Source organism: Stomoxys calcitrans, chromosome 5 (assembly GCF_963082655.1).
Source record: "Stomoxys calcitrans chromosome 5, idStoCalc2.1, whole genome shotgun sequence".
NCBI lineage: Eukaryota > Metazoa > Arthropoda > Insecta > Diptera > Muscidae > Stomoxys > Stomoxys calcitrans.
In genome coordinates this window covers 60204056-60220052 of record NC_081556.1, presented here as the reverse complement: position 1 = coordinate 60220052, position 15997 = coordinate 60204056, and the positions used below count along the sequence as shown (strand labels likewise).

At 36.8% G+C, this 15997-nt stretch overlaps 1 protein-coding gene across 3 annotated transcripts in view; it reads right to left on the bottom strand.

Annotated features, from left to right (window-relative positions):
- The window catches only part of LOC106088805 (nephrin), a 645485-nt gene that overhangs the window by 452237 nt on the left and 177251 nt on the right, over positions 1 to 15997 (bottom strand). The window lies entirely within an intron of this gene.

The window sequence follows — 15997 nt, the reverse complement described above, 5'->3', positions numbered from 1 at the left end:
AGATCCCTCAGCTTCGAAATGGTAATGAAAGGAAAGGTTATAAATGATTGGGAAAAAATACAAGAGAATTCTGAAATCAAACTGTTAAAGAGAACTAAAGTGTGATTTTTTTACGAGTTACGTTTTTTTGGAATGGAAGCACTGTCTGACAATAGTGTCCAAACGTCATCCGTAAAGGTTGGTAGTATATTCGGTTTTCGCTGTCAAACTTCATATAAAAAATATGAAAATATTGATGAAAAGTGTTCGTTTCGCTGTAACTTGTATTCTCATGTAGAGAAAATTTACATTTCACGACGCCCAAAAAGAGCACAACCACAGTCGCAGTCCAACAAATCGTTTTTCTTACGCGAAATGAACGCGATCGCAAAACTTCTAATTGTAACTAAGTGTTTGTTAGTGTTAGTGATCTTGCCCACATGCACTTACTCGGGTCAGTATTTGTGGATGCATAAATAAGAAAGTATTTGTAAGTATAAATATAAATAAATACACCTCAAAAAAAAAAAAAGAAGTCAAAACCCCAGATCGGTTTATAGGGCAACTGTATCAGGTTATGGACCAATTTTAACTATTCTTAGCACAGTTGTTGGAAGTCATAACAAAACACGTCATGCGATATTTCAGCCAAATCGGATAGGAATTGCTCCCTATAGAAGCTCAAGAAGACAAGACCCCAGATCGGTTTATATCGCAGCTATATCAGGTTATAGACCGATTTGAACTATTCTTAGCACAGTTTTTGAAAGTCATAACAAAACACCTCATGCAAAATTTCAGCCAAATCGGATAAATCGGTTTATATGACAGCTATATCAAAATGTGGACCGATATAAGAAGTATTTGTGCAAAATTTCAAGCGTCTAGCTTTACTCCTTCGAAAGTTAGCGTGCTTTCGACAGACCGACGGACGGACATGGCTGGTTCGACTTAAAATGTCATGGCGATCATGAATATATATACTCTATGCAGTCTTAGACGAATATTTCGAGGAGTTACAAACAGAATGACGAAATTAGTATACCCCCATCCTATGGTGGGTATAAAACGATTGTTTGTGTTTTACAAAAACAAAATACACGAGCAATCCCATTTTTATCTTCTGAACAGGCATTCGGAAGATAGTTTTTTTTTAATTCTGTTTTTCGATTTTTTTACCTATGTGGTTGTTTGTTTTGCTTGCAGCGCACGTGACATTGTCCAAAGCATTGTCAAAGTTATTGGCTCAAAAATTTGTGCTGCGATAAGTGTTAAAGGTTTTTAATAATTAATTTAAGTAAAACAAAAGAAAAAATTTATTTAAAACTAAGCAGAAATTGTACAATGTCGTTTAAAGCAATAAGAGTTAAAAAAAACGGGAAGCTGTTGTTGTCTTTTCTCCATTTATAACACAATGGAGTGCAGTAAAGGTAAGTTTTTATTTATTTTTAATATAAATTTTACAAATCCTGTCTCTACCTAAATATTAATTTCTTTAGATAATGTCTTTGGGTCGTATACAATTTTAAAATGTATAACAACGTAAAATTTTTGACAACTTCCTAATTTGCACTTGTAAAATATTTTCAATCCATTTTCAGAGCCACCTGATTTCACAAATCATGAAATAATGAAAGAGTTGGGTTCATTGCAAAACAAGATGTATCAGCAAGAAGAAAAATAAAAAAATATACTATTTATTTAGTTTATATTCCTAATCAATAGTTATAAAAAAAATCAAGAAAAATAGTTAATTTTTTTTTAATTTTTCGACAGAGCCCGCCCGGGATTCGGGCACACGGAGCAACAGCCATTGCCGTTGTCTTAGCGTTCGAAGCTATCAATACAACTTCCAACAGATGAACAAAATCATGTGTAGTACGGAATTTGTCACAGAAAGAATATCTGTCATTACACAAAAATACATGCATTGGGAAAAGTACAGCTAATAAGCAGGGTTGTCGAGCTTGGTTAATGTGGTAATTGTATCATGGATGCGTTTTCGCTATTAATACGATTCAAATACAACGTACCAACGCACGGCCATCACACCTAATATGGTTGAGAAGTCGTCTAACCAAAGACGAAACGCGTCCCATTGTGGTTGGTGTGTGTTGCTACCTTTGGCTTTCCTTTTCCATTTGCATCTCCGATCTTTGAGCTCGTCTCGAAAGAGAAACAAACAAAAAAAGTAAATCTTTTGAATCGTCTTTTTTTCAATACTTGGCGTCTCGTTTGCGGCACTCTTAATAGGAGCGTTTGTGATTCCTTCCTTGAGTTACTACAAAGATACTTTGTGAAGTATCTCTTAAGTAACGCCAAAAAAATTTCTCAGGTGGGGAACAGTTTCTCTCGACTGAAGTAACTTTTGTGACAAAAAAAAAAAACAGTTATCCCCGCGTTGAAACTTAACGTCTACACGTCACGTTTCAGTGACTCCAGGGATGGAAAATGTTTGCAGGGGAAGATGCTTTCAAAGGCTTTTGGCAAGTTGTGCTTATTAACATTATACCAGTGAAAAGACTACAAAACCTAATTATTTTTACAAATAAAAGCTGCATTTGTTTCTTTTTAAATAGTTTTGTGTCTCATTATTTATTAATTTCGAAGGGGTTGGTTTTGGATGAAATTAAAACTACATATATGAATTTGAGTTCGGTGCACACACTCACATTTGTGTGTTCACATGCACGTAAGCAGATGATAAATTAATTAGTGCCATATTAATGTTTATATGTAAATTCCAAAAATTTGGCCAAAGAAACCCAAAAACAAATCAAGCGCGGTAACCTTATTAAACCGCCGAAAGAACTATTTTCGAAAAATTTTCCCTAAATAAAACGTAGTACCAGCCTTAAAGTGAAAAGTGTTACGTACACTCTGCCATTTCATAACTGATATACAGCGGTCAAAAAAAGTATTCATCATTCAATGTTTTTTTTTTAATAAGTCTACAAAAGACAATTGGAATAAAAACATATTAAACTAATGATGCAGTAGTGCTTGTGTGATATATATGTACACAATTTCATTGTTTTTAAAGAAAAAAATAGTATTTATTGGAACAAAAAGGGCCATTTTACAGCTGAACACAAAAAATTAAACAAAAAAAGTATTCATCATTGCAAAAAAACAAAAAAATAAATAACATAATTTAAAAAAATTAATACTAATTAAATTAATACGACCACCGCGTCTTATAACTTCTTTTAAACGGTTTGACATCGATTGGACTAATTTAGCGGTTATATTTTGGTCTATATTAGTCCATTCCTCCATTATCACCTGTTGCATTTGACTCTTGCTCGAAAAATTGCGCGTTCTCAATTTGCGTTCGAGATGTTCCCAAAGATGTTCAATTGGGTTCAAGTCGGGACTTTGAGGAGGAGTTTTAATGACTTTGGGGCAGTTATACAGCATCCACATCTTGGTATTTAAAGCAGAATGTTTGGGGTCATTATCTTGATAATATTGCAAGTTATTACCAAGCCCAAGTTTTACAGCACTATCTTTTAAATTCCCCTTTAAAATGTCAATGTAATACTTATGATCCATTACTCCATTAATAATTTCAAGATTTCCCGCTCCTGAAGCCGCCATACATCCCCAAACCATTAAACCACCTCCACCATGTTTTACAGTAGCAACTGTGTTTCGTTCTTCAAGCTCTGTATTTGGTTTTCTGTACACTATGACCTTTCCATCGCACCCAAAAAGATTAAACTTGCTCTCGTCTGCAAAAATTACTGTTTTCCAAAATGATTCGGGCTGTTTTACATACATTTTTGCCAAGTTTAGCCTTTTCACTCGGTTTATTTTATTTATAAAGGGCTTCTTACGTGCAGTTCTTCCTCTGTAACTATGCCTTTTGAGTGTATTTCGAATTGTTTGTGTAGTAACTTCCTTCCCTAAATATTCCATAGGGTTTTTACGAAGAATGGTCGCATTTGTCTTCGGAGTTTTCTGAACTTGCCGCACTAGCCAACGCACATCTCCAACTGAAAGTGCTTTTGGTCGACCAGATCTTGGTTTATTGTCAACAGTTTTCGTTTCTGTCCACTTTCTGATGATGGATTGTATAGTAGATCGTGGTCTATTTAATATTTCACTGATAGTTTTTTGAGTTAAACCATTCCTGTGGTGTTTTATTATCAAAACTTTTACCTCATCAGAAACCTCGTTTTGCTTTCGACCATTTTGACAAAAACTATATTTTCAATTAAATTAAATATTTGCTGTCAAGGGCAAAGCCTTCTTTACTAAATAAAACAGAAAAGGGGGATTCCCAAATAATATTTGAATTTGACTTTGATGATAGCACATCAATGATGAATACTTTTTTTGTTCTGTTTTTGGTGTTATTATATAAAATTGCATTTTTTGCGCTAATTAAATTTATTTTTTGAATTTATTTTAAAACATATTACGAAAAATAAACTATTGCATAAAACTGCATTATTTGTTTACTTTAAATTTTCTTCAATTACCCAAAATAAGTGAATTTATTATCAATTTTGCTAATGATGAATACTTTTTTTGACCGCTGTACGTTGAAATTTATTCCCACAATTCTTGCTCTATGACAACAACTTGATAGAATTCGATTAGGCTCATTTATGGCTCAATTGATATGTAAACAACCCAAATTATCGAATCTGGGGTTAAGAAGAGCTACATGCCATACAAGCGTTACCTGTGCTTCTCAAAAAACCATTGTTTGGTGAGGTTTGTTGGCTATTGACATCATCGGTCCATTTTTCTCCACTAACGACCGTGGAAGAAACTTTACCATCAACGGCAGTGGTGCAAAATTGGGCTTTACGAATTGACCATTTAAATCAGTGCCTCAGGTAAATGACAAATACCAATTTATCGATTTCAATAAAAATTTTGGGTATGTGTTATAAATTTGAGTGTTTTATTATTTAAAAAATACTACGCTTAAACAATCACCCTTTACTTTCCCACATAGCTAAGAGGAAGAGAAAACATTGTGTCTTGTGTGAAGGTAAATTGCTAACATCATAGCAATTAAGCAAAGACCATTGCAAGGCTATCTCCTCGGAGCTGATTTCTATAGGAGAGTATTGTCGAAAAGTCCCAGCAAAAACCTTCTTGTAAAGCAAATGAGTTCGATTTAACCATTACTGAGGAAACTCTATATAGTTTTCGTTTCTTAGCTTTCTGTTCTTCGGAGCATTTAAATATAATCATTAAAATCTTTGTTAACTGCTCCTTAAATTGCGCTGTAGAAACGGGTTACTTGCTAACAATTTAAATTTCAAAAACTGCTTTTGTGAATCTCAGGTTCTTAACAGTATCTCTGGCGCCAATCATCAACCTGTAGAGGCGTCATACACGAACAATTTTCAATAGCCTTCAACTAACCAACCAGCACTACACTACTAGGATGAAAAGAAAATTTTAAATTTGCCATCCAGATATCCAATGAAATCTATTGAAATTGCATCAGCAATTTTTTGCTGGGTTTCAAAAGAAAAATCTGCTTTTCCTACATGGTATGCACGGGTCGCCATGGTCTTCTTTCTACTTCATATGTATGGGTGAAGCAAAGGCAATTGTCACAATCTTCACATAAAATCCTTAAATGAAAGCTTATATTGCACCAAGCATAAAAATATCCTTATAGCTTAAAGAGTATGCGAATCCTCTCTACCAAAACACTTGAGATGCAAATGTTTCAGGTAACATATGCTAATGCAGCCACTTCAATTTACAACTGATGTTAGTTACCAATGTTCTGCAGTTTTTTGTAACATTCTTTGCTCGATTTTTGGATGATGACTTGATGCAATACCTGGCTCCTTTAATTCCCATAGCCAGTTGTATTTAGCTACAGAAATTAGTAGTACAGCACAAACCGTTTGAATTGAAATAATGGGTAGTGAAACTTTATCCGTCACAAAAGGGTTCCGGTACTTTGTCTTTGTCACAAGCTTTGAAGCGAATATAAATATTGAAAACAATGATAGTTAAGCATTCTATGCTTAATAACATCATCCGAGCTCGGATTAACATCTCGTACCCAATTTTAACTAAGTCGGATAAAAATCTAGGGCTTATTTTTCCCATTAGCATTCCATTAATTAACGTAGGATACTTCTCTTATATCATCGAATGCAGGCTAGTTAGAGTTTCTAGGCTTAATGAAGAGAGACATCCTTTTTTGTGCCGCGTTGGAACGGCAGGTCGCTAATCGATTCTGATTTAGGAAAAAGTTTCAAATGGCTTAATGGCTCGCAAATGCCGCCTGTTGTTGTGAGGCGATGGGTTATGTTAGGTTAGTTAGGTTAGAAAACGGTGACAGTCCTTTAGAGACTCACTTAGGCAATTTGAAGTCCATTGTGGCAACACATTAGCGACGGACCAAGTCCTCTGGTTGGAATCCAACCCACGACCCCCGCTCTGGCAATCCTAGCACGCTACCAACTCGGCTAGCAGGGCGTCTATTATGGGAATACCAACCCTCCCGAAAAACCAGGCGTTCGGCGTCATATGTGGACATTCTAACCTCTGCGCCATAATGGCCCTCAATATGAAGAATCTGCGCATAATTTTAAAGAGATGCCTTAATTCGATTCTCGACTGTAATTTATGTACACAGACGGAGGAAGAGACATACCTAGATCCACTCAGAATATCAATATGGGGATGTTCACTGATCGCCATTTCGACGTGTTACAATTAGAATGATGATATCCCCTTTCTAATGGTGACGAAAGGCCGAAATTGGACTTTTTATACAATATACAAAGATGTATAAGAGTTACGTAATCCAATTTTAATTAAATTTTCCAACCATTGTTAAACTTTAATTCAAGCATATCATACAAAATTTTATTGAGGTTGGACTAGAATTACATCGTCCTTTCCTTTATTTTCAAAAATGCCACCCCAAAAATCCCCCTTCTGAAATACATATCGATCAGCGCAATTTGCTGGCCATTTCTGAGTGGGGTCGAATGAACAGAGTAGAATTACTCCTTCGAAAGTTAGCGTGCTTTCGACAAACGGACGGACGGACATAGCTAGATCGACTTAGAATGTCATGACGATCAAGAATACATGTACTTTATGGGGTCTGAGACGCAATCCAATCCAATTCCGAGGCCTATTGGCTTAACACCCTCCTTTTTCCCATTTGAAAGCAAAGGTCTCTTTTATGAGCTCTTTACCACAAATCTAGGAGCAACAATTAAATAAAAGACCTGCGCGCTCGCATGTTTGTTTCTGTGTAAATCCAAGGAATATGGTCTTCATCTGTTATTAGATTTGAATATGCATGCCATGGATGTGATCGTATGAAATGCATTTCCACTTGCTTTATTTTAGACGTTCTAAAAATGTTTATTTGCGTGGCTTGGTATAGGATGTATTTGTGCAAAAGTCTTTAATATTAATGTGGGGTTGATTTCCGCCCACGCCGCAATGCTGCAGCACAATACCGAGCTTTCAAAGGATTTCGAACAATCGCAGTCTGAATAAATCTATGTATGTTGGCCATACAGACGTACAAGGCGATTCACACAAACCGATTCCACTTTTGCAAAGAACCTCTTTTGTTGGAGAGCATGTGTGAGTAGAGATTTCTTTGCTGTTGTATGGTTCGCTTAAATACATTAAATCGACATACAAAAAAGAAAGACAAGGATCGAACACAGCATGCGACGCCCCAGCTGCATTTAATGTATGTATGTATTCCCTCAGAATAAAAAGAAAACTTCAGTGCTGCGTCATGGGATCACTGTTTTAAATGGCGGCGGCATGGGGAAGAAGTAACACAAGTCAAGTGCCAAAAAGGAACTCCTTCAGGTAGCATTAAAATAATGCATCAGTACTTAACTTCATCGCATCGTTTAAAGTGTTCGCAAGTATTTGTTTTCCATTTGAATTCAGCTGAATAACCATTAAAAATTCCTGTGGTCTCACACAGAAGGGGAAAATTGGATTTATAAATTTTTATACCATTGGCACTCGAAGCAAATGTTGTTCAAGCTTGTCGCAAAAAAAAAATAGTATAGTTATGTGCCCATCACTAGAAGGTGTATACTAATTATCTATTATAGAGACCTATATAGACCATATACAGCTCAGTTTAAGAGGCCATAAGTTTGTTTTACATAGCAAATTTCATTCTAAATGGGGTTCTAGGACCTCGAGAAGTATAATCAGGATACCGGTTTATATGGAGGCTATAATCGTTCTTTAAACACCAAATCCTAAGGGGGTACAAGGAATAACATTAGTTTAAATTGAAGCTTTACCTTCAACGGGCTCATGAGGTCAAATCGGATATATTTATGTGGGAGATATGGTACCTATTTGTATCTAAAACGACCTGCATAATCAGAAGAAGAATCTGTGATGGTTTCAAACGTAAATTCAGTTGTTCGAATGTTTTTGTCATTTTGTAAATTTTAAGTGCACAGCTTTGTGGTTAGCATGTCCGCCTATGACGCCAAATGCCTGGGTTCAAATCCCGATGTGAACATAATCAAATAAGAGCGTGCTAAGTTCGACCGGGCCAAATCTTATATACGCTCCACCATGGATCGCATTTGTCGAGTTCTATGCACAGTATCTCTTTTTAGGCAAACAAGGAATATTGAATAAGAATATGCTATTGTATAATATATCAGTTTATTCGGATAGGAATTGCGTCTTGTAGGGGCTCAAGAAGCAAAATCTGGAGATCGGTTTATATGGGAGCTGTATCAAGCTATTGATCGATTCAGACCATATTAGAGACGTATGTTGAAGGTCGTGAGAGAAGCCGTTGTACAAAATTTCTTTCAAATCGTATGAGAATTGCGCCCTCCAGAGGCTAAAGAAGTCAAGATCCCAGATCGTTTTATATGGCAGCTATATCAGATTATGTACCGATTTGCGCCATACCTAACACAGTAGTTGGAAGAGATACCTAAACACTACGTGCAAAATTTCAGTCAAATCGGACGATATTTGCGCCCTTTTGAGGCTCAAGAAGTCAAGACCCAAGATCGGTTCATACGGCTGCTATATCAAAACATGGACCGATTTAAACCATACTTAGCGCAGTTGTTGGAAGTGATACGAAAACACCACGTGCAAAATTTCAGACAAATCGGACAAGAATTGCGCCCTATAGACCCAAGATCGGTTTATATGGCAGCGATTGGACCCATTTACAATCCCAACCCACCTAAACTAGTAAAAAGTATTTGTTCAAATTTCAAGCGGCTAGCTTAACTCCTTCGAAGTTAGCGTGCTTTCGACAGACAGACGAACGGACATGGCTAGATCGACTTAAAATGACATGACGATCAAGAATATATATCCCTTGCTCCATAATGCAAACAAGCCGACAAAACTAAACGCACGACGATTGTAGTGCAGTTATCACTGCCAATACACAAAACAGGCACTGGCAGAATCAAACGTTGTTTTGTGTTTGTTGTTATTTACATTGGTTAATCAGTTGGATTAGAGCAAGAGAGGAAAGTTTTTACTAGCTTTTTATTGCGCTGATAGGATATTGCGAAATATCCATTTCCGAGTCTATAAAGTACATATATATTTGATCGTCGTAAAAATCTAAGAAGATCTAGCCAAGTCTGTCCATCAGTTTGTCTGTTGAAATCATGCTACAGTCTTTAACAATACAGATATTGAGCTGAAACCTTTCACAGATTAAGTTGGAAGATGGCATATATCGGAATATAGAGACTGGAACTTTTTCTTTTTACCGAATAACTTGTAAAAACAAACCTAAAGGTGCTTTAAGCCGAAATAACTTTTCGCCTTACACTAGTCGAGATTTCGATGTACCTCTGCTATTATTTCCCAATATGGCCAAATAGCTCAGATTGTAAAATCAAAAGAATAACTGGGTTAAATCTGGGGCGTAAAGGCAAATGAAGACAAAAGCAGATATCCCATTGTAGGTATGTTATGCATTTCGATTATATTCTTGGTTTATTATACAGTTGTCCTCTCAAACTGTTGTCATTCATTCATTTTTGTTTCATTATTTGCATTAGGGGCTGGTTGGGGGGATGGATGGGTTCCGCGCCAAGCATGAATGCAACATTTGAAAGGTTAACATTCTAGAGATAAATGCAGCTGCATTTGTTATTATTCCGGCTGCACAATACATTACCATTAGGAAAATACACACATACACACCCACTTGTGTTTTGTGTGTTTCATTACGAGAAACAGCGAATGAGGAATAAGGCACAGAGAGATGTTAAATCCTTGCAAGTATCATGGAGGATATTCAACCTGATGGCTTAGGATTTCTTCTGGATTGCTCCTTGGCTAGCTGCACACGAATATATACGCCTCGCATTGTGACGTGGATAAATTTGAATTGCGCTGAACTCATTGCTTTGCCATTACTAGAGGCATTGTAAAGTCGTTGTCATCGTCCTCAGAACCCGGTTTGTTGACAGTGTTGCAGATTTAAATATCTCCTTGAGCTAAGGCATCCATGTATGTATTTGCACTGAAGGAATCGTGGTTAGGCAATGGAGTCGTTTTGTCTATTGCTGAATGTATGCTTATCATTATCCTGTCTGGAGAGACCAACGAAGAAAGGTGGGCTTTTTGTGAGCACAATAACAGTTTGTTTCGTTTTCGTTATGACACTTTTGCTATTATTTGCCAAGTAATTTGTTCACGGTGTACTTGAAATAAACAAAAAACAAATACATTATGCAGCTATTACTCCATTCGGCGTCCTCTGCTGAGTCTATTATTCTCCCACTCAACATCGACATGTTGTAAGAAAAGCTCTTCTTAGTGAGTAAATATTTTGCACCTTTGTTTCTTACCATCTTTTTTTTTTTTTTGCTGTTATGGAAACTCTCCTTTCATGAGACCAACGTCCGTCCGTCCGTTCGTTCGTTCGTTTACCTTATTTTTGGGCAGTCGTCATGTGAGTGGATACACCCTGCCGCAGGAGGACCAGGACGTAGTGACTGAAGGTTGTTGTTTCGCCTGACAACAAGTGTTGATTGTTTATTATCGTATACTTTTTTACACTCTCGCTTCATTTCACCCTGAACTTTCGTTGGAACTTGGCTTGTAAGTTTTCTTAGAAGTTTATTCTTTGTTATACACGCTGGGGAAGATGGACCAAAAAAAACAAAAATCCAGATATTTACACAAAACTTCTCAATGTTTTTATGCTCCTTGCCCTTAACTGGCCTCCTATGTGCCAGGAATGGAGAGATTTTGTGTCCTTCGAGGACAGGTGTACCACGATTGAGTCAAACTGTTGCCTTGAGGTGTTGCTGTTTGGTGGTGATACGGCAAAGGTGCGGAGAAATATATGGCCAAAGTTGGACGAAATGTTTTGAATAACATTTTAAACGAGCGTATAAACCTTGCCGCAATTGAGGACAAGCTGTCAATATGAAGGTGTCCCTATGACCACCCATTTAACAAGACTAGCAATTGGGAAATGCTATGAAAAAATGGCAGTACCCAATTTGCATCGTTGTTTATGTAAACAAGCCCATATTCTCTCACACAATTCAAGGATACTACAGCCACAGCTTAACACGGGAACGACCTTTCTGAGTAATAAATGCTAAGATATAAGAAAAACATTTATGAATAATTCTTACGACATGGACACCTTTGGTAGGCCCAACTGATGTTTTTCAGACAAAATTAGTTAAAATTAAAAAGGCCTTCTCACGTTTTGTTTTCATTGGGTAAAACATTGTCTATAAAAAGGAGGTCCCTTATTATTGAATTTAAACTTGGATCGGACTGCACTCATTAATATGTGAAAAGTTTGCCGCTGTTCCTGGGCAAAATTAATAAACCGAATAAAACCAAATTTAATAAAGTCAGTTGGAAATCATGAGAGAAATCATTGCACAAAATTTTAGCCTAAACTGATGAAAATTGCAGCCTCTATTGGTGCAATGTATCTTAAAGGATACATTAAGTGTTGGATCGCTTGTTTTTTGTTTAATTTTGCAAACAAAATTAACTTCGCCAATGGTATCGATAGGAAAAATATCAGTCGATATTCAGTCAACAAGTAAAATATCGATAGTATCGATAGTGCCATCGATATTTTGCCAGCTTTAATCTGAACCTGAAATTACAGACACGTTGCCGAAAGAAGCAAGCAAAAACGTTTTAAGTTCGGCCGTGCCGAAATTTGGATACACACCACCATATGTTTTATTAAAACTCAACTAACATATCCATAGTCCGCTTTTTATGGGATAAAGACCCTAAATTGGAAGAGCGGTCTTTATGGCAGCTTTATCTATATAGTCTGATCTGGATCATATTTGGGTTGAATGTCGCACAGGGGAGAAAATCGAAAAAAAAACTAGTAAAAAATTTGCCGTGTGAAAATGATTAGAGATATCTCTTCGAAATTTGGAATAGTTAGAACGGAAGTGTTATCGAGCTCGTTCGCAAAAAACGAATTTCAGCGGAAACGGGTAATAAATACATATTTTATCGGTCTATATGGCAGCTATATCCAAATATGGTCCCATTTGACCTGTTTAAGAACATGCAAAAAGACATATCTGTGCAAAATTTCAGTAGAGTGATTACAACAGACGGACGGACAGAAAAAGAAAGAAGTAAAAGCGTGCTAAGTTCGACCGGTCCGAAACTTGGAAACACATCCCCATGGAATCTGCTAACAATTTAAACAAAATAAATTTAGTTGAAGGGCATCATTTTATTCTACATACCAAACTTCTGTTAAACCAGCAAAAATTAAAGCATATAGGAACCGAATAAGGATAATCGTGAGACCCGTTTATATGAGAGCTATGTCAGGTTATAGAACAGTTTGGACCCAATAACTGTGCCAAGTACAGTTATTGAAAGTTATAACAGAACAATTTTTTAGCCAAAGCGGACAAAAATTCCAAACAAAGTGAGAGCTACATTAGGTAATGGACCGATTTGGACCGTACTAGACACAGTTGTTGGAAGTCACAACAGAACACTTTGTGCAAATTTTCAGCCAAATCGGACGAAAAGTGCGGCTTCCAGAGGCTGAAGAAATCAATCGGGAGATCGGTTGGTATTGGAGCTATATCTAAATCTGAACCGATATAGCCCTTTTACAATCCCCAACGATCTACATCAATGGTAAGTATCTGTTCAAAATTTTAAGCGGCTAGCTTAACGAGTTCGACGTCGAGACGATCAAAAATATATGTACTTTTGGGAGTCTTATACGAATGTCTCGAGGTGTTACTAACGGAATGACAAGATTAGGAAACACCCATCCTATGGTGGTGTGTATAAAAATCAACTAAATGGGTTTAGAACCAAAGGTGAATCAATTACTATACAAACGTTCAGCTCCACATATGTGCACATCCTGGTGTTACAGCAGGCAGTGGTATGCAAATGCAAAAATGCAAATTTTGTCCATGAACATTCTACTAAGGAACAGGGGCAAACTTCTCAGGTAGTGGTATAGGGTATTATAACTTAGCGCATTTGTTTATAGAGAGATAAACCAATTGATAAATATACGTATCGACTCGGAACCACTTTCTGCATAGATCCAGCTTTACTTGTATGTCCATGTTCATTTGCATACAAAGAATAGATCGCAGTTTTCATTCGATCATCTTAAATTTGGGACAGGCATTTGTTTGGGCAAATAGGTTAAAATTTTGATAAAGCGCCCGTACATAAATATATTCGTCCGATTTTGAGAAGAATTGGTATAGTACGTTAATTATTTTAACGAGTTTCCTTTTTTTGTTTATATCATTTTTGTAAATTTTTATATAGCAAAAAAAATATTGTCACCAAAAAAATATTGCGATATTACAAATGGTCAAGATTATATGTACATATAATTTGTATGTCTTAATCGTTACAATTACTTCAAGTTATAGCATCCGGTTCCATAGAATTCGTAAAGGCTATCAAATTTAACTTAGGCAGACAATTTAATATCCACACCAATCTTAGGCCTAAATGGAAAAACGTTGAATATTTGCAATAAACAACAGCCCCTTTGTTCGAAAACCATTTACTCGAAATGTTCATAAATGCATATTACCAATGAATTAAATCTGGGCAAACGAAATTGACAAAATTTTGTCGTTCACTAAAAAGCTGCAACAGCAGCAGAACAAGTTGGAAGTCCTTTCCTCCTATACACACAGAACATGCAAGAAAATCTTGCATTGCTAAACACAATGAGAGAGAAGGAGAGCGGGAGAGAGAGAAATAACATGAGCGACAGAATATAGTGGCTTTGCACACTTGGACGTCTACGGACGGTTGGCTGCTGCAAGTCCAAGTGAACGAACATGTACCCAGTGATTGTGTCAACAAATCCAATTTTATGAACATTTGTTCAGGACAAATGTTAGTGATGAGTGCTGGGAGCGTGATATAACTATGATGACACAGAAACTGGCACACTCACATACAGAAACAAACTCGTAGCTAGGAACGTGAATTGGCGCTGCCACTGCCATTGGGTCTGGCTGGCATATGCACCCATTTCGTAGTAACTGTCATTATTGTTGTCCTTGAGCAAACAGTTCAAAAAAGCAAACGAGCATAGCATTAATTGCCAAAAGGATTTTGCAGTACACAAGTGAACACACCGAGATACAAAAACACCGAAAAGTGCATGAACGCCGAAAACAGAGCGCAGCTATACAAAGTTGTAGATAGAATGCATTTCCTCCACAACTGTAGAGCAAATAAGCAGACTTAACTTGACAATAATACATTAGAGTGCAAAGAAAGCGAACAGCGAATTTAAAGACGAAATCGTCTATATAATATCCTTTACCACTGGATGCACTTACGTCTACTTTAAATACAATACCAGGTTCGGTTAGTTGAGGTTTAAGTGGCAGTCTGCCATCAGACTCATTTAAACGTTTTCGTCCATTGTGATACTACAGAACTACTTCCTACCGTTGAACCATCCAGATCGCTTTAAAAAGCCCAATAACTTGCGTATGTTCATGTCCGCTAAATCAGATAGGTTCTCAAAGAAATGAGAACCTAAAGTGGAACTCCTTCTAACTGCTAGTGCGGGACACACACATAGAAAGTATACTATAGTTTCTTCTTCTTCGATGTCCCTACAGCTTCTGCAAAGTTTTTGCTGGCAACTTTCAGTCTGTCAGCATGTTTTCCGATTAGACAGTGACCTGTCATGATGGACCCAATGATTGAGACGTCTGTTCTAGAAAATGGCAGTAAAGCAGTAGACCTCTTCAAGTCTAGATGAGGCCACATAGTTTTGGAATGCTCACAGTCCCCTCTTTGTGGCCATTTATCATTCGTTGTCGAGAGCGGTTTTTGTGTTCAGAAATACGTTCTACACCGATTTAATGGCTGTCTGAGGAGATATTTATGCATATCGTCGTAATGACATTATACAATACCAGACCATATTGGAAAAAATATACATGGAAGCTATATATACATCTGATCCGTTATCGATGAAATATTTTCACATAATTAGACCCAAAATAAAACTTGTAGGCCTTTGTATCTAAGGAAGAGGTACAAAAAATGAAAATGAGATTGTATGCGCGTGTTACTCCCCTATGGGAAATGTGTAGTCAATTGCCCCAAATATACCGGTCCTAAACTGCAGAATTAGTTACCAGTGCAGGGTTACCATGCAGGGAATGAAGTTACCATGCAGGGAATGAAAAGTTTCAATTGTCATAACTTATGATTCTATTATATATTTTCTTACTAATATAATCTGATTTAAAAATACGTATACTCATCCTTTTCGAACTGTCCCAGGAACTATCCTTTAGTGTTAGAACGGTGGCAATTCGTCACCTCGAGCGACAAACCTTTATAAACGTGATAGGTTTTTTCCATGTAAGGGGACGAGAACTGGGATCGATCCCTATCACCAGAGTACCTCTCCCATGACAGATTTGGGACCTGTCTCATTTCTTGTAGGGTCTCCAAAGTTATTTTTTTATTCTCTCCATGACTCAATATTAAATAATAAGACATA